The sequence below is a fragment of the Tamandua tetradactyla genome, chromosome 2, assembly GCF_023851605.1.
Source record: "Tamandua tetradactyla isolate mTamTet1 chromosome 2, mTamTet1.pri, whole genome shotgun sequence".
Taxonomy (NCBI): Eukaryota; Metazoa; Chordata; class Mammalia; order Pilosa; family Myrmecophagidae; genus Tamandua; species Tamandua tetradactyla.
In genome coordinates this window covers 102,575,533-102,597,171 of record NC_135328.1, presented here as the reverse complement: position 1 = coordinate 102,597,171, position 21,639 = coordinate 102,575,533, and the positions used below count along the sequence as shown (strand labels likewise).

Sequence of the window (21,639 nt, the reverse complement as noted above, 5' to 3'; positions counted from 1 at the left end):
TATTCTGTGCTTGAGAAAAATAAGACCTAGAGAGAACAAGTGAATAAAGATTAGTAAGGGAGGAAGATAAAAATAGAAGCTGGGACTCTGGGGTCTTTTTCTAATGATCTTCTTCCCCCATCACGATGCATACATGTGGACATAATTAATAGATTGCCCATTAGTTGTTATCTATGGACAGATGTTTAAATGCAAGATAAAAAAATGTTATTTATTTATTTGGAGTAAGTCCAAGTAACCTTCAATTCAACCTAAATATTCCAAAAATGCATTGTAAAAAGGTTTTGTTTCTTTTTTTGGTCGAGATTTTTTTGGTAGTTGCCTCATCTCCAATTTACCATGCATGATTAAACACAGTTTCTGTTGCTGGTTCCTTACAGCTAAGAATGGAAGTGCTCTCACCATTTATTTTCATTTTGTCGAGAAAAGTGTTCTCTGACTGTGGTTATTAATAGTGAGTTAAGAATTGACCTTGCTTTAAATAACTCTTATTTATTGCACCTTGTAAAATTATAGTAGTAGTAAATGTACAAAAATTAAACTCCATGAACCAAAAGTTAAAAGGATGTGAAATTATTTGTGCAAGAAATTAACTTTTAAAATATGCCCTCTGCTGGTGTCGTGATGACATGGCATCTAAGAAGAGATAAAATTTGAAAGAATTGTGCAGTTATGTTGAAAGTACAATCTAACACCTAGGAGTCTTTATTATCATTTAAAGACCCCAAAAATTATAGATCAGACTGCTTACTCAAATTAGCTTCAATCGCATAGTCCAGGAAAGTCAAAATGCTTGAGCACTATTAAAACACATCATTGATTCTTCTGTATATTCAATCAAATCATTCTGTTTAACAATTTTTATGAGACTACTTTAGAAGCAAATGAATAACGTACTTCTTGAAAATGTTAGAATAAAAACTTAGAAAACATAGTAGAGGAAATATAGAAAAATATCCTCTTCCTATCCTGCTTTCTATAGCCAACAAACTCCTAACTAACATCCCTTAGGATCCCCCAAAAATGATTAATCAATTTATTTTCTGTGCACCTATAAACAGACTTTGTATTTATCTCATTGTATTGAAATCATTAGTATGTCTTTTCCCCCATAAAATTCTAGAGATGTTAAAAGAGAACTACAAAAACCATTTGAAATATCCTCTGTAAAACTGAGTTTATGTGGTGCTTTAGAGAATCGTGGATTATTAGAGCTAGAAGGTAACTGAGAGATTATCGATCCAATCATGCCCCTTTCCCACCTTTCTCTTTCACTTCCATCATGTAGATGAAGAAACCGAGTCTATTCCAATATGATAACTACCTAAGATCTCTCATCTAGAAATTAGCCAAGTAAGACTTGACTCCTGTTTCTTGTTTCCCATTGACACGGTGATCCTTCAAATTAGCTATACATCCTGCTAGACTCTTTGCAGGTACTGAATATGGTGTCCCTGAATTTCTTAAACATAGGTGCAAATTCTGCATGCATGTATTTCTACATGCATGTATTTGCCTGTATCAGTGAGGCCTTTTCTCTTTAAACACATCTATGTCACCTATATCTTATTTGTTTATGCATCCATTCATTCAGTAAATATTTATCAAGACTCCTTATGCAATCCTCAACAAAACCCTAACAAACCAAAACCAGCCACACATAAAAAATATTATATACCATAACCAAGAGTTATTTATCCCAGGAATGCAAGGTTGATTTAATATCTGAAGATCAACCGTGTAATTTACTATATCGATAAAATAAATGTCAAAAACACACAATCATCTCAATAGACACAAAAGGAGGACTTGACACAATATAACACTGTTACATTATAAAAGCAGTCAACAAACTAGAATTCGAAGGGAACTTCCTCAACCTGATAAAGGGCAACTATAAAAAAACTCAGTCAATATCATATTCAGTGGTGAAAGATTAGATGCTTTCCCTGTAAGACCAGGAACAAGACAAGGATGACCAGTGTCACCCCTCCTGTTCAACACTGTACTTGAGGTTCTAGTCAAGGCAGTTTTGCAAGAGAAAGAAATAAAAAGGCATCCAAATTGGAAAGAAAATGCCAGTTTACATTAATAAGATCTATGTCAAAATCCATGTAAAACTATGCCTATTTGCATTGACATGACGTATGTAAAAAATCCTAGGGAACCCACACACACACTAAAATAACTACTAGATGCAGTGTTAATAATAGGGAAAACGGTGTGTGAAGGGGTGTCTATGGGAAGTCTATACTTTGTGAGTGATTTTTCTGTAAACTTAGAATATTTCTAATTAAAAAAAACTTAAAAATAAAAATAACTACAGGAACTATCAACAAATTGAGTAAGGTTGTAGGACACAAAATCAGCATACAAAAATCGACTATATTTCTATACACCAGGAATGAACAAATAGAAAATGAAACTTTAAAAATTCTATTTACAATAATATAAAAAAGAATAAAATACTTAGGAGTTTAATTTTTTGTTTTGTGTTGTAATATTTTTATAGAGAAACCTTCACACACATACAGTCCAAATATGGTATACAATCAGTGGCTCACAAAATCATCACATAGTTGTGTATTCATCACCATGATCATTTTTAGAACACTTGCATGACTTCAGAAAAAGAAGTTAAAAAAAGAAAAACTCATAAATCCCATACTCCTTACTCCTCCCTCTCATTGACCACTAGTATTTCAATTTATGCAGTTTTTTACCCTTTATCCCCCCCCATTATTTATATTTTATCCTTTTTTTTACATATCTGTCTATACACTAAATAAAAGGAGCATCAGACACAAAGTTTTCACAATCACACATTCACATTGTAAAAGCTATATAGTTAAACACTTGTCTTCAAGAATCAAGGCTACTGGAACACAGTTGAACAGCTTCAGGTACTTCTCTCCAGCCACTCCAATACACCATAAATTAAAAAGGGATATCTATATAATGCATAAGAATAACCTCCAGGATAACATCTCACCTCTGTTGGTAATCTCTCAGCCACTGAAACTTTATTTTGTCTCAGTTCTCTCTTCTCCCTTTTGGTCAAGAAGTCTTTCTCAGTCCCGTTATACTGGGTCTTGGCTCATCCCATGAGTTCTGTCACATTGCCAGGAAGATTTATACCCCTAGGAGTCATGTCCCACATAGAAGAGGGAAGGGCAGTGAGATGACCTGCCAAATTGGCTTAGAGAGAGAGGATACATCTGAGCAACAAAAGAGGTTCTCTGGGGACAACTGTTAAGTGTAATTTTAAGTAAGCTTATTCTGTCCTTTGTAGGAATAAGCTTCATAGGGTGAACCCCAAGATCAAGGGTTCAGCTTATTGAATTGGTTGTCTCCATTGCTTGTGAGAATATCAGGAATTCACCAGATGTGAAAGTTGAATATTTCTTCCTTTCTCCCAATCCTCCCAGGGGACTTTGCAAATACTTTTTTATCCACTGTCCAAATTATTCTGGGATATATCGGGGCCTCATATTAACTTGTACAAACCAACAAGATCTCATGCCCTATTCAAGATTCCATGTAATTATGGCATTCAAATAAACTGACCATACAAGTTAAATAAACTGACCATACAAGTTAAATTAGATAATGCACTACCCAAAACACAAATTTTGTACCAAATAAACATCCTTTCCTTTGGTCTCATTCAGAGGTTGAAGTTTTAAAATATGGACCATATTATCCTTTACCCTGCATTCTGATTTACCTTAGTCCTATCCAAATCAGCTTCATTCATATCTCTACATTAATAAGATCTATGTCAAAATCCATGTAAAACCATATGCAAAACTTTTCCACATACAGGTGCTGTATGGGGTAATGCTGTCTTTCATAGCTTCAGAATTCTAACTCAGAATCTCAGGTGTCGCATACATGCCCAAAGTTTCAGGGAATGACCAGGTTATTCACAAATAGCTCAGTATCTAAGAATTTAGAAATAACAGTTACAACTCTTGAATATATGTGACTGTTGTAAGAATTTACAATCTAGGACCCTCTACAATAGGCCCTAACCTGATAATCCATGCTCTTGACCTAAGTTCTCCAACGGGAGTTGGTTTTAAATGAAGTACAGTGCTCGCTGCGGCAGCAAATATACTAAAATTGGAGTGATACAGAAAAGATCAGCATGGCCCCTGCGCAAGGATGACATGCAAATTCGTGAAGCATTCCATATTTAAAAAAAAGAAGTACAAGACTTCTGAAAACTATAAACATTGTTGAAAGAAATTAAAGATCTAAATTAATGGAATAGCATCCCATGCTTTTGGATCAGAAGACCTAATATTGTGAAGATGGCAAGACACCCCAAGTGCAATTCCTATAAAAATCCTGGAGGTCCTTTTTGCAAAAATTGGCAAACTGATCCTAAAATTCATATGGAAATTCAAAGGATCCCAAACAGCCAAAAAATCCTTGAAAAAGTAGAAAATTGGAGGACTCACTTTCCGATAATCAAAAGCTTACTACAAAGCCACAGTAATAAAGACAGTGTGGCATTGGCACAAGACAGATGGATTAGTTAGAATAGAACTGAGAGCCCAGAAATAACCCTCATTATGGTCAACTGATTTTCAACAAAGGTACCAAGACAATCCAATGGGGAAAACAATAGTCTCTTCAATAAATGGTGCTGGGCTGACTGAATATCTATATGCAAAAGAATAAAGTTAGACCTCTACCTTATACCATATATAAAAATTAACACAAAATGGATCATAGATCAAAATTAAAATGCTTGAACTATAAAATTTTCAGTTAGGGATTGTGGGCAATATTCTCACCTCTTTTATTCTGTAACTCAAGGCACAAACTAAGGGTCATGAGGATGCCCCATCCAAAGCATTTTTTTAGCCTAATGTTTTAGTTTGCTAAAGCTGCCAGAAGACTACACACCAGAGATGAATAGGTTTTTAATAAGGGATTTATTTAGTTACAAATTTATAGTTCTTCAGAGTAAAGGCAGCTGGCTTCCCTCTGGTTTTCTCTGTCACAGGGGAAGGCGCATGGTGGACATTGCTGGACTTCCCTCCTGGCTTCCGGGTTAAAATGGCTTTCCCCTTTCTGCATCTCTAAACGTCTGGGTCTGAGCTCCCAGGGCTGAGTTGAGGTATGCTGAGCTGCTGAGCTCTTTTCTGACCTCTCTCTTTTAAGCCTCCAGCTAATTAAATTTAATGTCATTCATTGCAGAAGGCACTCTTCTCAGTCAACTGCAGATGTAATCAGCTATAGATGAATTTCACAGGCTGATGATTTAAGTCCACAGCAACAGAACAGCAGGACATCATCATCTGGCCAAGTTGACACCTGAATCTAACTATAACACCTAACTTAGAGGGAAAGTGTTTTCCTATTTTATTATATCCTTTATAGAACGATTTCTTTTAAATGTCAGGCTTTGCAGACACGAAATATTTTACTGTATTGCAAATTGCGGTCTATGTCTTGGAAGAGATACAGGATGGGCTTTGGTTAAGAAAAATAGATATTGTCGTAGTATGTTAGTATTGTGTAGGGAATTTTACTTTTCCAATTTTTTCAATCATTAGATATTTTATATCTGACTAGTATGAATATACATGTATGTGTGTATAAATTTAGATGTATATATAAATGTTTTGCAAAACAATATTGACTTGTGCCATACAGACTATCTTCTATTTTGTCTATTCTATTCCACTTATTAATTTTTATTTTTTGATCTTGTAATTCACATACACAAAAGTTGCAAAAAATAGTGCAAAGAATTCCTGCACAAGCTATGCCTAATTCCCCAAATGTTAACATTGTATGCAACCAGTAATAATCTGATTATTACACAATCTGAAATACTCAACAGGAGAATAACTGAGTCTACAGACCTTATTCACATTAGTATTTGTCTCACTAATGTCCTTTACTAGTCCACCTATTCCACTGATCCAAAAAATATGCTGGTCATGATCTAAATTGACTTCACAACCCACTGATGTGTCACAATCCACAGTGTAAAAACACTATTCTAAGAGATTTAACATAATAGTACCTATTGCTTTCTTATGGAGGCAAGGGTTCATAGCTCTCACCCAACTTTTAAAGGTATCTGGAAACCATAAATGATTAAGATCTACTGCCTTTTATGTGAAGTGTTTGAAAGAATTTGATCCCTGTTTCCTCTAGTAAATAGTTTAAGCTCATGTCTGGCCTAAATACTATGCTTACTAGCTTTGCTTACTGCAGAGCTCTTTGGGGCAGGGTCTATGTTTCATTAACCCCAAATGGTGCATGACACTTCTTCGGTGCTCACTCAGTAGTCTTTGGATTGAATACTATGATATAAAAGATGTCCTGGCTAGAGCAGAACTGAATCTCAAAAAGGCAGCACCACCCTATTACCATGCCCAACTCTCCAAGGTGTTATGTGTACCGTGGGCCAAAGAACCTTCCTAACTCTTCAGGAATTCTCAGATACTTCTTAAATGGGAACAGGTTTAGTTCAAGTAAGACCTTTCCTGTTCATTACCTTCTACTCCTCCTCTCACTGATCCAACCTTAGAGGGGACTATATGTTATTTGTCTGGGATCTAGTGGTTCCATGGGGAAGATCATGAACTTGTCTGCAATTGGAGTTCAGTCATACATATTGTTTTGGTTTGTTAAAGCTGCCAGAATGCAATATACCAGAAATGAAACAGCTTTTATAAAGGGAATTTATTAAGTTGCAAGATTACAGTTCTATTTTAGTTTGGACATCTATATAAAAATGTCCAAACTAAGGCATCCAGTAAAAAGATACCTTGACTCAAGAAAGCCTGATGGGTCTGGAACACCTCTGTCAGCTGGGAAGGCACATGGAGACATCTGCTAGCTTCCTCTCCTGGCTTCTCATTTCAAAGGACTTCCCAGGGGCATTTTCCTTTTGCATATCCAAAGGTCTCAGGCTGTGTGGGCTCTGTCAGCTCTGAAGCTTTTTCCAAAATGGCTCCTTCTTAAAGGACTCCAGCAAGCACCCTTACCTTGAAATGGGTGGAGACACATATCCATGGAAACCACCTAATTGAAAGTTACTCATAGGACTTGAATTAACATTGGCACAGTGGTGTTTAGGCAGCAGTATTCAGCATCCACGATGGATGGAGGTGGCCTAGGAGTACAACAACTGAGGAATGGAAGTGGGAACTATGGTGTATACATACAATGGACTATTGAACAGCTGCAAGAAGAAATGAAGTTGTGAGGCATGCAACTAGGTATATGAACCTTAAGGGCTGTATATTGAATGAAATGTCAGGAACAAAAAGACAAATATTATTATGCCACAATCATATGGACTAACTACAAAATAAAAACTTGATGAACTGAAGTTGAGAACACGGGTTATCAGGTTGGGGCCTATTGTAGAGGATCCTAAATTGTAAGCTCTTATAGCAATCACAAATATTTAGGAGTCGTAACTGTTATTTCTAAATTCTGAGATACTGAGCTGTTTGTTTATAACCTAGTTGTTCCCAGAAACTTCAGGTATTTATGTGACACCTGAGACTCTAAGTTAGAGCTTTGAAGCTATGAAAGTCAGCAATACCCCATACAGGAACTCTTTAAAAAGTTGAAAAGACTGATTTGGATAGGACAAAGGTATATCAGAATATAAGGTAAAGGATGATATCGTCCATATTTTAAAACTTCAACTTCTGTGTGAGACTAAAGGGAGAGAGGTTTATTTGCTGCAAAATTTATATTTTGGGTAGTGCTTTTCCTAATTTAACTTGTATGGTCAGTTTAGTTGAACACCATAAGTATTTGGAATCTTGAATAGGGCATTGAGATTTCATTGGTTTGTACAGGTTAGTGTACAAACTGATATATCCCAGAGTAATTTGGGCAGTGAATAATAAATATTTGCAAAGTCCCCATGGGAGACCGGGGAGAAAGGAGGAAATAGTCAACTTCCTCATTTGGAGAATTTCTGACATTCTGACGTCCCTAAGCGGGAGGGACAACCAAATCAATAGGCTGAGACTTGATCTTGCGGTTCACCCCTATGAAATTTATTTTTGCAAAGGATAGGCTAAACCTACTTAAAATTAGGCCTAAGAGTCACCCCCAGAGAACCTCTTTTGTTGGTAAGAGGTGGCCTATCTCTCTAAGCCACTTGGCAGGTGAACTCACTGCCCTCCCTCCTACGTAGGATATGACTCTCAGGAGTGTAAATCTCCCTGGCAACATGGAACAGAAATCCCAAGATGAGCAGGGACCTGGCCTCAAGGGATTGAGAAAACTTTCTTGACAAACAGGGAAGGGGGGAATTAGACAAGATAAAGTTTCAGTGCCTGAGAGATTTCAAAGTGTTGAGAGCTTATCCTGGAGGTTATTCTTAGCATTATATAAATATCCCTTTTCAGTTTATGGTGTATTAGAGTGGCTGGAGGGAAGTACCTGAAACTGTTGAGCTGTGTTCCAGTAGCCTTGATTCTTGAAGATGATTGTATAAAGATACAACTTTGACAATGTGATTCTGTGATTGTGAAAATTTTGTGTCTGCTGCACCTTTTATCCAGAGTATGAACAGATGAGTAGAAAAACTACGGATTAAAAAATAAATAAATATAGGAGGGACAAAGGGTAAAATAAATTGGGTAGATGGAAATACTAGTGGCCAATGAGAAGGAGGGATAAGGGGTATGGTACGTATGAGTTTTTTTCTTTTTCTTTTTCTTTTTCTTTCTTTTTCTGGAGTGATGTCAATGTTTGAAAGAATGAGCATGGTGATGAATACATACACACACACATAAAAAAGTTATCACCCACAATTAGGTGGGTCACATCTCCATGGAAACAATAAAAATGATCTCACCCAGCAATACTGAAATAAGGATTAAGGAACATGGCCTTTCTAGGGTACACAACAGATTCAAACTGGCACATATATGTTGGCAGGATATTAAAATTGACATTCTAGTGACGCCAAGATGCAGTAGATGTGACTTTCTGATATGATGCGCCAAATCATCATGTGCAGAACTGTTAAAGGAACAAATGAGAACTTATTCCATGACTCTTAAAACTTCACACTGCTTTGAAAATATAAAGGAGCTATATACCCATTTTGGTAACCAATTTGCTGCATTAAATTCCTCTCTGCCTTGCCTGTCAGACACTGGTAAACTCCCTTTTGTTGTTGCTGTTGTTGGATACTTTGAATTAAAATGAGCTTTACATCACTGATAATAAACTAAAGAATGGCCATATGCACAAAGGAAAATGAACCTTTTTTGGCTATGAGGTGGGAAGGCAGAAAAGCCATGGAACAGGAAGCATTGGGTGAAGGGGATGATGGGGAGTTTCACTTCTAAGTAGGCAGAAAGAACTTAAAGGTGTCTCTAGTCATGATCCCAGTGCAGTCACTGGAGCTGCCCACACTCCAAGCTTACTTCCAGTGCTTGTCACACAGCCCCCATCATCAGCGACCCTCTGGCTGGAGAGGTCACAAATTAAATGGACCCAACTTCCTCTAATCCTAGGTGTTCTAGCTTGCTAGCTGCCAGAATGCAATACACCAGAAACAGAAAGGCTTTTAAAAAGAGGAATTTAATAAGTTGCTAGTTTACAGTTCTAAGGTCGAGAAAATGTACCCATTAAAACAAGTCTATAGAAGTGTCCAATCAAAGGCATCCAGGGAAAGATACCTTGGCTCAAGAAGGCCAATGAAGTTCAGGGTTTCTCTCTCAAGTGAGAAGGCACATGGTGAACACAGTCAGGGTTTCTCTCTCATCTGGAAAGGTACATGGCGAACATGGTGTCATCTGCTAGCTTCTTCTCCCGGCTTCCTGTTTCACGAAGCTCCCCGGGAAGCATTTTCCTTCTTCATCTCCAAAGGTTGCTGACTAGTGGACTCTGCTTCTCGTGGCTATGTTGTTCTGCTCTGCTCTCTCTGAATCTCTCATTCTCCAAAATGTTTCCTCTTTTATAGGACATCAGAAATTAATCAAGACCCACCCAAATGGGTGGAGACACGCCTCCAGATAATCCAGTTTAACAACTACTCTTGATTAAATCACATCTCGAGGAGATGATCTAATTACAGTTTCAAACATTCAATACTGAATAGGGATTAGAAGAAATGGCTGCCTTTACAGAATGGGTTAGGATTAAAATACGGCTTTTCTGGGGTATGTACATCATTTCATACCAGCACACTAGGCTTCTATCCAGTCTGTAGGTTTTGTTGCAGCATCAGTCTAAGATTACAAACCTGGGTTCTCCTAACCAATAGTATAGTAACACCCCCTCCCCAACAGTACCTGGTAGCACCCCTGCAGCCTCCAGGCACCCATCTTTGGTCAGACACAGCAAGTCCAGTCCAGAGCAGGCACACGGAGTGGGGTGGGAGAATAGCATTCAGAGAAAGCTTAAGCAGGCCCAGAAAATCCTGCAGGCGAGAGGGCCTCCAATGAATAAGATCTATCAAAATTCACCACTCAAGAAGTTTCAGTCTCTGAGGACAACTAGTGCATCTGATTTCCAGATACACAATATTTGACCTTGGCCTTCAAGGACCAATAGGCCATTTACATATAAATAGGCATAAATAAAATCCTCCATAATTCACATTTGCATTACACAGAGGAAGAGCACCTAATGGGAGTCAAAAGCAAAACTGTGCCAGGGTTTCCCTTCAATCCACTTCAAAGGGCCACAAAGCATGGTGAAGAGCCTTACACGTGCATTTAAAGTGAAAAAAAAGTGGTACATTTACAATGCTGACTGCGTGGAGTAGTGAAGGTCACTGTGAAAAAAAATCCCTTCTTTATACCCCTAAGAAATGAAATATACCAACTGCAATTATTTACGCCATAAAAATTTCTAATGTAGCAGCCCAGGATGTTTACAAAAAATAAAGTTTTAAGAAAATACCTAAAAATACATATATACAAAAAGAGAAAAATATAGAAAGTTTTAGAAATATATCTTAAGACAAAATATTGCCCAAAACATATAAAACTTAATTTTAAAAACTCCACCTATCACAGATGAATGAAAAAATATGGATAATAAATAAACTGTAGGCGGGATAAGGGGTAAAATAAATTGGGTAGATTGAAATACTCGTGGTCAATGAGAGGGAGAGGTAAAGGGTATGGAATATATGAGTTTTTATTTCTATTTCTAGAGTTATGCAAATGTTCTAAAAATGATCATGGTGAGGATATTCTGAGCCATTGATTGTACACTGTGTATGGACTGCATGTGTATGAAGATTTGTCTATAAAAATATTAAAAACAAAAAGCCTCCACCTATCTAAACTACCGAGGCTGGGTGCAGAGCGAGGTGTGCTATTCAATGACAGCGACCGGGACACAGAGGGGATCTCAAGAATGACTCGGAAATAAGAAGGGTTCCAGGAGAATTCCCAGGGTCTGACTGCGTCCAGTCTCTGCCTTTGAGGGGAAGAGATGGCCGGAGTGGACGCCCGGGCCCGGCCACTTACCTTGCTGGCGCGGAGTTGTTCCAGGACGTTCTGGTGACCGACAGGCAAACCAAAGAAAATGAACGATGGCCGTGGGCTGGTGAGAACACAACCCACTGAGTCGAGAGTTCTCGGGGGGTTTATGGGAATGCCAATACAGCTGACAGGTGATCTGGAGGGATGCTCCGGCATCCTCTTCCTCGCCCTCGTCTGAACCACGCGCCGAAGTCACCGTCTTGAGTCTCCACCAGGTCTTGGCGTTGTGCTCGAGCTCCCCCAGCGCCTCCAGCTCCCCCCAGATCCCTCAGCGCCCCGAGCACCCCCAGCGATCCCAGCGTTCCCAGGACCCCAAGCGCCCCCAGCGTTCCCAGCACCCCCAGTTCCCCCATCTCCCCCAGTTCCCCCAGCTCCCCGAGGGCCGACTTGCAGCTAGAGGTGGAAGCACGACGGCGGCGGCGGCGGGAGCGAGGCCACCGCACTCATGCAGTGGGCAGGCCTCACATGCTCGTCACGCCCGCCAGCATGGAGCCCAGGTCAGAGTGGGAGTGTCCACATCCGAAAAGAGGTCTTCCACCGAGCTGGGCGTTATTGTTCAGTGTCTCAAATACGGGATCCAGCGACTTCTGCAAGTTTCTTCTGTTTTCCCAAGAGTTGTCCATTTCCAAACGCTGCTCCGAGGGCTCCCTGGAGTCTGCGTGGATGAGACTACAGAAAGCTCAGAAATCAGGACTCGAGCGTGGAAGCCCTCAAAGTCTCTGGGGAAGCTACTGCCCTCGGGAGTGGGCCTCTCTCCCTCCTGCTCCTGTGTCGCCAGACAGAGGATGTCTGTGGGCATGAGGCGGTCCACTCCCAAGTCCCTTCCTGGGTCATCTCTCTTGCTGGATTCGCCTGATCGTGTTGGCGAGGAAGACTGAGCGGCAGAGACAGGCGTCCACCAAGATGCGGCACAACTGAAGTGTCACCAGGGACATTGCAGCAGCAGCAGCGTTGGAAGGAATAGTCCTCAGGCCAGCCAGGGCACCCTCCATGCATTCTTCAGGGTCAGAGCATTTTCTCTTTAGTCCTCTTGCAAACGTCGTACCCTGTGGCGCCTGGCAGGACGGCAGCACTACAGAAGCTGGCCCAGGGGCAGCGCCAGGCAGCAGGGTCTTCTCCATCAGCATCCAGAGAATAGTACTCTTTCTGCATCACCAACAGGGGGGACCTGCCAGACTGGAGCCTTCTCTTTTTTAATTATAAGTTTCAGCCTAATGCAAAGCCGGATGACATTTGGGGAGACAATTCAAAGTTAAATCGAGTTTGACCATCTGATTTATACTTTGAACTAGATATTCTGGTTTCTGAATCAAGAATAGAGTTGCCTTTTGAAATGACCCTATGTCTAAGTATCACTTAAGAGTGAGCTAAGTCATAGGCCTGCCAGGATTTTCAGAGACCAGAGAAGATGATGCCAATGGAATAATTTTACAGGAATGATAGGAGACTAAAATAATGTTGTGCTTTGATTGTGTAATGAGCCACACTTGTACTGTTGAAGAAGCCAAGGTGAAACAGCAGTCTAAGGGTTTGTGGTCACTCACCTCCAATGTGGCCTCCGGTGGTCACCCCTTCCTACATTGAATAGGGTTGGTCTGTGTAACCAATAGAATACTAGGGAGTGTGACTTCTGAAACTAGGTCATTAAAGACATTCTAGCTTCTGCCTTGCTGTCTCTTGGATGGCCACCTCTTAGGAAAGCCGGCTGCCATGTCACAAGGATATTTAAGCAGCATTATGGAGAAGTCCAGGTGGTGAATAACGGAGGCCCCTGCCCACAGCCTTGGGAGTGCGGCTCTAGCACCAGTCAAGATGATGACAGCCCTGGCAGACACTTGGAGAGACCCCCTACACCCACCCCCACCACAATCACCTGGCGAAGCTGATCCTGAATTCCAGATGCACAGGAAGTATGTGAGGTAATTAATATCTATTGTTGTTTTAGGCCTCTAAATTTTCAGGTAATTTGTTATGCAGCAATAGATGACTAATACAGGGTGGGAGAGGGCAGTGGTTCTGGGTATAGGAGAGATACCAGGAGCAGAAGGACAAGGTCATGACCCTGCCATGGGGTAGCTATTGACGCAGTCCACAGCTGTACAAACAAGTCGTTTTAGTTTCCCAACTGCTAAAACAAATAATAACAATGGGTTAACTTAACAACAGGAAATTTTTGACTTGTGATTTCAGAGGCTAAAACACTTGCTTCCTCCTATGGTTCTTATCTTTAGGCTGGCTGGTAATCTTTTGGGGTTCCTTCTTTTTTCCATCATGTGACAATGCACACAGAAGTGTCTTCTCCTTTCTCCTCCAGTTCTACTGATTTCCAGCTTCTTGCTTCTCCTGTGGCTTCTCTCTCTGTTCCCAGTTTCCTTTGTTTATAAGGATTTCTGATATATTGGATTAAACCCAACCCTCATTCATTTGGGCACACCCTAACTAAGGTCCTATTTTAAAATGCGTTCACACCTATAGGACAAGGGGTTAAGATCTGAACATGCCTTTGGTGAACCAGGTAAGTGATCTTATCTGGTGGGGCCTCAGGAACAGATAGGCCATGAGCAGTAATGTTGAGTGGAGACTCTTGATGTGCTCTAGAAAAATAGAGGAATTGATCTATTTATTTCTAAAATTATCTTTAGAGTCCTCCTACTGCACTGTAACCCCTCAAGGAGTTACCCCTGCTGCTTTGCTCCTGCCTCTCTTTTCTTTATCTTACTTTTTAAACCTCTTTGATTCAACATATACTGAGGATTTGCTGTGTGCAGGGTCCCTAAAGATCAACAAACTACTGTGCATCTCCTGAAAGAGCCTTCCATTTATAGATTATTTTATGTTGGAAACATATTGCAGGTACCTCTAATCTCAAATGTAGAAGTTAAATTGGAGGGTCTTTTTCAGCGGGTCCCTGCGGAGCCTGAGATCCTGCATTCCCAGCAAGCTCCGAGGTGATGGAGCCACTCTGCATACAGGGCGTTTAAGGACTTTTGCAAGTGTGAGGGTAGAAGTTATGCAGCACACCTAACAAATGTATGAAGTCTGTCAGGGCAGAGGGAAATCAACAACTACAAATCAAACCACGTTACAGCTTCTGGCTCAACTAATGCCGCCCGCAGCCCCTGTGAATGAAGCTTGTGGTGTGACTTGGTCTCCAGTGCTCCTCGCCTGGGAGGCCTTCACAGCGAAATAAGTAGAACGCCGCAGGGCAAAGAGGATTCCCTTTTGTTCAGTTCATAAATAAGGGATTTCAGTAAGAAAGGACTTACAAAGTCCTCTGCAGTCATCTCTCCATTGTTGAATCCCCTCCACATCATTCCTATTAAGTCATTTTCTGAGTTTTGTTTGAATATCTACAATGTTATCTAAATGGTAAATTCACCGCCTCCCCAGAACATCCATCTTTCAGAAGTTCAAATTTTACAAAATTCTATAGAATGAGCCAAAGTTTTGTCCCCAATTTTCATCCATTTTTAGACTTTTACCTTAGAGTCATTTAACACGAATTTGCAGGTCTTCATATATTTAAAGACAGCTCCCTGATCTTCTCCAGTTAAACTTTTTCCCATCTTCAAGTTGAACGTCCTTAATTTCTTCACCTATCTTGCTGTGCCAGGCTGCTTGGTCTTGGATGATTTGTAGATGACTGCACAGAACATAATTCAGTGTGTATCCACTGGAAACAATGAGGGAGTCAGGTAAGATAACAAAAGAGATTCTAGAATAAGAGGGGATAAAAACAGAACTTGAATTTTCTAGCCATGATAAAGTGTTTAGAATTCAAGATACCATGTCTCAGAGGGCTATAGCCATATTATACGAGAGCTCTCTGCAGAAATACGATCACTTCCAATCAGCTGGCAGTCTCACCCTCAACTCTCATGATTTATGTGCAGCCTTGAACTCTTTTTGCCTGGAATATACAGGCCCAGGTTCTCCCAAGTCACTGTTTCTCAAAACAGTGCCCTCAGCCCACCTGGATTAGAATCACCAGATGGTTGTTAAAGGTTCTAACTCATGGTCTTCACCCCGGGCCTACAGAATCAATAGCTCTTTAAACAAACTGTTCAGGGAGTCTGAGGAACATTCAATGTGAAACTCCTGGTTCTGGGCCCTGCCCTAATCTCTTGTTCCTTATTGCACTGATTGGGAATAACAGAGGGCAGCTCTCCAAAGAGAAAGATCAGGCACTTCGAGAATTCTGAGAGAGGGAACGGAGAGAGAATGTGACAGAAATAGTCAAAACCTGAATTCCTTTTTTAAACCAAAATTTCCCTGCCCTCATCTTACAACTTCCTACTTCTGCTTGAACCTGACCACGGAACCAGCAGGCTTAGCTAATACTGGTGTAAAGGGCTCTTGGGCTCCCTCTAGAGGCCAGTAGCAATAACGGCAGGGAGAACGGAAAGGTACTAAATCAAGAAATGCAAAGTGAGGAGAAAAAGGGTGAAAGGGTGAAGCATTTGTTAATTAACCAGTCTGGCAGTCGTACATACACATCATCACAGCCTTGTCCAGGAAATAATCTCACCAAACAATTGGAAACAGACCAAGATGACTTTATTCAAAGCTCTGTGTAATACAGAAGAAGGTGCACCAGTATGGAATGCTCGCCTTCCATGAGGGAGACCCGGGTTCGATTCCCCGACCATGCACCCCCCCCAAAAAAAAGCTCTATGTAATACAGAAGAAAAAGAGAAGAAGGCTATTGTGATATATTTATTTGTGATGTATATCTATTTAGAGAGAGAGGAGAAGAAGTCTGTCACAACAGGGGGGATGGGCTTAATTGCCGAAACAGAAGACAGGAGCCTTTTAAAATACAGGGTGAGCTAGTGGAAGAGTATTGGAGGGGATATCAAGCAATGGGTGGGTCCACTACATGATGTTATTTCCTCAGTTTACTGTGCAGGCCAGGTGGACCATGACCTATCTGGATTATGAAGGGCCAAGGTGAGGGAAGTCAGGGACCTAGAGACGAGGAGAAGCCTGTCTAGGTAGGGAGAAGTTAAGTCCCTCCTGGACAGTAACACAACGAGGGGCAGATTTCTTAACTGGCACTGTTTTCCAGGGTCACAGGGTTCGGGTGAAATTCCACAGTGTCGGCCTTCTAGAGGAGCAGTTTTCAAAGTGTGGCCTGGGAACTCCAAGGGGCTCCATGAGGTCAAAACTATTTTCATAATAATACAAAGATTTGCCTCTCATTCTCTCACCAGTGTACAGAGAGATTTCCAAAGACCACATGGCATGTGAAATCACAACAGACTAGATGCAGAAGCAGATATGAGAGTCCAGCTGTCTTCTATTAAGACAGACATAAAAAGATTTGCAAACATGTAAAAATAATGCCACTCTCCTAACTAAATTTTTCCTAAAATAAAGCTATTTTACATTAAATTGGTATTTATGCTAACATATAGTGGGTCTTTCTATTATTTTTAATGAATTAATAAATAAATGAAAGTCTTGTTTTATTTTCTAATATGATGAATATTGACAAATATAATCCACATTTGAAAAAACTTTGGGAGGCCTTCAATAATTTTTAAGGGTTCTAAGGGTAAAAAGTTTGAGAATCATGGCTCCCAACCTTGGCTGCACATTGCAATTGACTCACGAAGCCTGGAAAAATATTGATACTTAGGTTCCAGCCCCCAAAATCCTTATATAATTGGTCTAGTGTATGGACAGGTTATTGGGGATTTTAAGAGTTCTCAGGCAATTCTAAAGTGCAGTCAAGGTTGAGAACAAGGCTCTAATCTAAATTCTTCTACTGGATGTTGAAACAAATGTGGCCATAGCCAAATAAGGGGGAAGCAAATACTGTCCTCAACAGCTCTAGGAGGAGAAAAGTAACAAACAATGGAGCTAGAAAGTCATGCCCCAAAGTACAGCTGGATAAGGGTGATATTTTTCAGTTCTAGCAATCTGACAAAGATTGGGCTTACTCATGCATCACGGCATGGGACAAAGGAGAATATATTAAAATGCCACCTAGGTGCAGCTTTGAGCAGCTTTTTGGGACATCATGTAATAAAATCTATCCCCAGAGCTGGCCCCAAAGACTAGGAATTAAACCAAAGAAAGCTGCAGGATGCCAATTCTGGTTCCAAAGTATCCAGGTAACAGCTGGGGTGGGGGGTGGGGAGAGGGATCAGGCTGATATAGAAACACATACTCCCGGTGTGATGGAAACAGGTGAATTTTTACAAGCTCCAGCAGCTCTCAGGTGGTCATTACTTGGCATGATCAGGATGGTGCCAGGAGAGGAGGGAAGGTAAACTCAGCCCAGTGGGTCAGGGAATGTTTGGTTCCAGCAGCCATATTCATGCCACAGCTCTCAAGCTGAGAACTCTCAAGCGCTCAGGTAACTGGCTGCTTTGCAAAACTTAAATTTTGCATTAGGTTCTTCTATTTGGGTCCATAATAGTTATGTAGCTCTTTGATAATATAGCAGTAATGATTATAAATTCATGTATAGCTGCTATGAAGATGTTGTGCCATTTGTAGGAGGGAGAGAAAAAAAGAAAGAAGCTAGTACTAATAGAAGTATCTAACATTTAGTGAGCACTTACTATGCTAGTATTAAAAACTATATGCATTTTCTCATTTAATCCTCTCAACAACCCTCTGAGATAGTCCTGTAATTATTCCCCTTGATAGAAAAAGCTGAGCCTCCAGATAATCTCCAATAATTTTTTCTTCCTGGTATTCACACCCTTATATAGTATCTTCCACATTGAATCAAGGCTGGTTTTTGGACCAGTACCATAAGGAACAAGTGATCATGTGTGACTTCCAAGGCTAGATCATAAAATGCATTGGTCTTGGCATTTCTCTCTTGGATCACCTGCTCTAGGGGAAGCCAGGTGCCATGCTGTGAGGACACTCAAGCAGCCCCGTGGAGCAGCTCATGTGGAGAGGACCTGAGGCCTACCAGGAGCCAGCACTAACTTGCCAGCCATATGAGTGAGTCACCTTGGAGGATCCTCCAGCCCCAGACAAGTCTTTAAATGACCTTGGCTCCAACTAGCTGCATCCTTAAGAGAGACCTCAAGCCAAGACTGCCCTGCCAAGCCACTCACATGGAAATTGTGAAAGGGATACATGATGATCATTGTTTTAAGCCTCTAAATCATGGTGTCATTTGTTCCACAGCAATAGATGAATGATACCGAGGGCCCTATAAATTTGCCCAAGGTACACGGCAAATAATTGGCACAGCTAGGATTTGAACCCAGATTTACGTGACCTCCAAAATCACATACTTAACCATTTGCTACACACTCTCTCAGTTAGCAAACATTGCTTTCCATGTGCCATATCCTATGCCAGGCAAAATAGTATGGTGGATGAGAATAACTTTATCCTAATCTGTTAGGGCAAAGTCTCATTAAGATATCATGCATTGTGGTAGACATCTGTAGGATCCTGTGTGACACACCTGGGCCTACGTCTGTTTTTCAGTGGCAGCTGTGGTAGACAGTACTCTGCAAAACCAGACTCCCTTTACCCTCGGGGTTCCATTTCAAGCACACACCTCAGTGTTTTCTTATTTCTGCCCTGAGCTTTCTCTCTGCTGCTGGGCATTCCTCAACCAGTGGAGGAAAGGAGCCGGTAGATAAATGCTTTAGCTACTTTCCTTCATATGGACAATTCTGCTTCTCAGTGTTCCTAGCGGAACTGAGCCCCCCTGCCCACAGCAGTAGCTTTAATAACACACTCTTAGAATGGGCTTTTTTTCCCTTCCCTTTCTCATTCTCCCTGCTTCCTCACTCCTATTTCCTGGGATCACCTCCCAAATAAATAACCTACACCCAAGCTCTTTTCTCAGGCTCTCCTTTGAGGAAGAACCCAAACTAACACACTTATAATGAGTTTGGCTTTTTCTTTTTTACAGATTCAGACGTTCTATAAAAGGCTTATTAAGCAAGTAGTTTAAATTTAGAGAAACATTTTCCTTTGCTCCCATAGAAGGTCTTTTTTTTTCTTCTTTTGTTTGTTAGCGATTTTCATCCCTGAGGCTTTCTCACTTACAGAGCTGACCTTGAAATCTTGATGGTGACCAAATTTCCCACAAAACTTCAAGGGCAGCTGCCCTGCCAACTAGGCTCTTGGCCAGTGTGGCCTCTCCAACCTGCCTGGAGCAAATTTTGACCAGAAACCAGAGCTAATCACACTTTTTTAAAGAAAGATTTCTAAAGAAATATTCAAGCCATTTCTTGGCTCTTTTCTTGGACCACTATAATACTTCCTTTGACTTTTAGCCAAGTCACTAACACTCTCTCAGTATGCCAGGTTCAGTGTCTGTAAAATATTATTGAATATTAAGATTTCCATTGGAAACTTTAGAAAATCATATTAAGATATCCTCCTTGCCCATACTATTTAAAAGTCACATTGCATTGAATAAGGGGAAGGCAGATACTTTCCAACAGGCTGTCTCTCAAGAATGTATTTACTAAGTTGACTTGAAATCAGTTGTTTGTAATACAGAACATATTTTCCTTTAGAAACAAGTGTTTCTAATTGTTGATGAATTCATCCCTGTGGGTCCGAGACTTTCCCAGTTTTAGCACCAAGAACTTCGCATCCCCAAACCCCTTCAATCCTGGCAAATCGAGGCAGTTGGTCACCCTAATTATTTCTAAAGATTTTGTCCCCAGATTTGTTCACAGAAGCCTGTTTAACTCTTGAGAGAGCTGAAGTTTAGTCCCAGATAATAGATGGATAAGTCTATTTCCTGGGCACATGCATCCAAATTTCTAGTCGAGGAAACCAAGAACACATTTGGCCCCTTCTGCAGCCTTGATGGTGGGAATAAGGACTTTGTACTGCAAGTAGCCTTCTTCTGCCTCTCCTCGCCCAACTCTTGTTCTTCCTTCTTCGAATTCCAGTGATGAGTGCCTCACCTGGCCTGGAGAGAGAGCGCCAACCAACGTGGAAGGAGGGTAGGTGAAGCTAGAGCTCATGGTGGCAGGGGCTTGAGCCGGAAGTACTTTGGTGGAATAATGGAAAAGACATGGGCAGGAAGAAGGAACTGAGAAGGACATTCGATGTGAGGACCAAAAATGTTCTGGGGGGTGAGAACAATTAGAATAGGACATGTAAGTCAGAACCTGCCTGCACCATAGAGATAATATTGTAAACAGATTTTAAATTTTATTCACACTGTCCCCACATCCACCACCCTCTCACCCTTTTCACTTTTATTTTTTTTACAAGTATCAGTAGAATGTGGCACCCCAGCTCTCACTTTGGAAGCTCAGGATGAACCCTCCTTCTTCAGGCCCATGGCAGGCAGGTTCAAGCTGGCCAATCAGATGCCCAGTGACCAAAGGGGAAGGATGGTTACGAATCACACACCAGTGGTGTTCTGTGTGGGTGATGGCAGCCGGTGGTACCAGTGGTGTTCAGCATTGATGTGTCTGGGTGTGGTTTCAGCAGAGCCCTGAGCAGACTGTTCCTGTAGCCTGATCAGATTGTGGTTCAGCCAGTCAGATTCCACACTGGATTGTGCTTCATTTCCAGGGTTGATTCTCTAGCCTCCATGATGATTAAAAAAAAAAAAAAACCCTTAAAGTAGCCTAGGTCTGGGTCAGTTTCTATTTTTTTTTGCAACAAACAATCCTGACGAATATAAATTTCATAGCCTATCACTGACCCAGAATTTGTAAATTTCTATGTCACCAGGCAAACCCAAATATGGCCCAGAAGTCTTAAAACATAGGCTAGACTGATGAATATTTTTTCTCCCTTTAACCCAAATTCTTTCCAAAGTTTATCAATCTTAGAAATTTAATGATCAACTTCCATTACAATAAGTAAAAATATATTTATCGAATTCTTCTCTTGATGGGCAGAAAAAGCAAACATGAATTAGCAAATGTGAAAACATTTTTATTGACCCAAAGATACAGGAATTTTAGAAAAACAAAATCATTGGCATTGGTTTCAATTATGGTCACAGCAAGATGCCTTGAAATTCATGTAACTGTATTGAGTGGCTCTGTTAATGACTTTTCAGACATGTACAGATCTAGTTGCACACTGTAAAATTTGCAGAGACAAATCAATTTAATATGCTTTATTTACTTTCTGGGCTTGCATTGTGTTATATCTCAATTGAATAAAACAT

The 21,639-nt window shown here is 40.6% G+C and overlaps 1 non-coding gene across 1 annotated transcript; it reads left to right on the top strand.

Annotated features, from left to right (window-relative positions):
- Positions 1-4,095: 4,095 nt before the first annotated feature.
- On the top strand, positions 4,096-4,202 carry LOC143675232 (U6 spliceosomal RNA). The gene has a single exon (XR_013171474.1). It is a non-coding gene; the product is annotated as a U6 spliceosomal RNA (small nuclear RNA).
- Positions 4,203-21,639: the final 17,437 nt, after the last annotated feature.